We start from the raw sequence: 1,811 nt of genomic DNA on the forward strand, positions 1-1,811 counted from the left end.
TGGAGTGAGGGGTTGCAAGTGATGAGGGAAGGACTGTGCAAGGTTATTCGCATGTACAGCACTCTCTTCATCCTCTGCTCTTCAGCCCTCTCGTTCCCTTCCCCTTCTCTCTCTTGGGAAACATTCATCCAATACGTATTACATTGCTCTACGGTTATTAAGTAAGTCTGACAGAGAGAGAGAGAGAGAGAGAGAGAGAGAGAGAGAGAGAGAGAGAGAGAGAGAGAGAGAGAGAGAGAGAGAGAGAGAGAGAGAGAGAGATTTACTTGCTAGAATGATGATGTTATATTAATGAGCGTGCGTACATTAGCTAAAACGTATATGGTAACACTATCTTCCTCCTCCTTCTCCTCCTCCTTGTTAGAACTTGTTACGAACGTGTGTGTGTGTGTGTGTGTGTGTGTGTGTGTGTGTGTGTGTGTGTGTGTGTTCGAAGCATCCTTCCTCTCAGTCTCTCCTTCTGCGTGCCGTACTGAAGCGAAAAAGAAAGAAAAAAACAATCTTAGCTCAAAGGGAAACTTATTCCATCCAAAACACAGCTTCACCCGAAAGCCCAGAAGTACTAAACGCAGAATTTAACACCACATGGCTCCTGCTCGTCGATCCTTTCAAGCAGCGCCGCTATCAATACAACTTCAAAGGGATAATACTTACCGCAGCCATCAACATATTCATGGCTGGGCGCGGCACACTCACTGGATGTTCCGCTTTGCCTATTTTCTCTCCTTATTCTGCCCCGCTCTGCTATTGTTGCCGCTGCTCCCAGGCTGATGCACTCGTTTATATTCACATTTAATTCAAGATGGTGGGAACGAGTGCGCACCTAGCGAAGGGTAAAGGTTACCTGGTGGTGTTCGTGGTGGTGGTGATGGTGTTGGGTGGTGGGTTGTAGATCTGAATGCAGTGGAGTAAGTAGGTGCTGGTGGTGAAACAAATAGTAGTAGATGTTATGTTTATTGTATTATGTGAATGTCCTCGTGTACTCTGTAGCATTTTCTTGACTTGATTGGCTTCGGTCGGTAATTTAGTGGGTTAAGGAGTGGCAGGTGTGTAGGTGATGGAGGTGGTGGTGAGTAAGGGTGGTTTTGGTGGTTACGAGAGCAGTCTCGCGTACTTTGTGAGAGTTTCTCGTTTTGGCTTTGTGCGTTTATTTACTGGCTATGGGAGGGGTACTGTGCAGGTTTGTGGGGACAGTGGTATTAGTAGTAACGGTGAAAGGTGTTATGATGAGTGTAGGTGGTGGAATGCACTGAATGCCATGTGTTAACTGTCGGAATAAGAAGAGACATACACGAGGTAATGATCGATAACCATTAAATTTTATGTGGTCGCTTAAAGAGGTTATGAATGAATGACATGGTTCAGATAGACACCCTGACAGAAAATAAGTATCGAATGCTTTACCAGACTTTCTATTAATCAATATACTCGTACACTAAAAAACATCGAACGAATTCATTGATTTGCACAGCTACTCCTGCCAATGTCCTTGCCTTTGTTCTGTCTTCCTTGCCGCTGCTGCCCCTCCTTGTTAAATACAGATATCAACTCTTCATTAACTTTTGAAAAACAGTGCCACTGACTCCTTTCATCACCAAGAATTCATTATTATTTATCTTGAGGTGGCAATAGAAAACTTTTAAATAATTTTATCGTCATTATCTTTCAAGCGAATGGGTACGTCTCTGATCTATCCATAAGTGTTTTATTCTCGTCTTAACTACTCTTGCATGACTTACAAATTGCCGTCGTTGTGTATAAGAATAGTTTGTGATAGTATGCTACTAAAGGAAAGTGGGGCACCATTACCA

General features: G+C 43.3%; 1 protein-coding gene across 2 annotated transcripts in view; it reads right to left on the reverse strand.

Moving 5' to 3' along the window:
• Nucleotides 1-416: 416 nt before the first annotated feature.
• LOC135111267 (GTPase activating protein homolog 4-like) overlaps nucleotides 417-1,811 on the reverse strand; it is an 11,607-nt gene continuing 10,212 nt past the window's right edge. For both annotated transcript variants that reach the window (XM_064024483.1, XM_064024484.1), the window contains exon 3: nucleotides 417-1,811. This exon is cut by the window's right edge and continues 1,396 nt beyond it. The gene's annotated coding sequence lies outside the window, so the exon portion shown is untranslated.

The sequence above is a fragment of the Scylla paramamosain genome, chromosome 21 (genome assembly GCF_035594125.1).
Source record: "Scylla paramamosain isolate STU-SP2022 chromosome 21, ASM3559412v1, whole genome shotgun sequence".
NCBI lineage: Eukaryota > Metazoa > Arthropoda > Malacostraca > Decapoda > Portunidae > Scylla > Scylla paramamosain.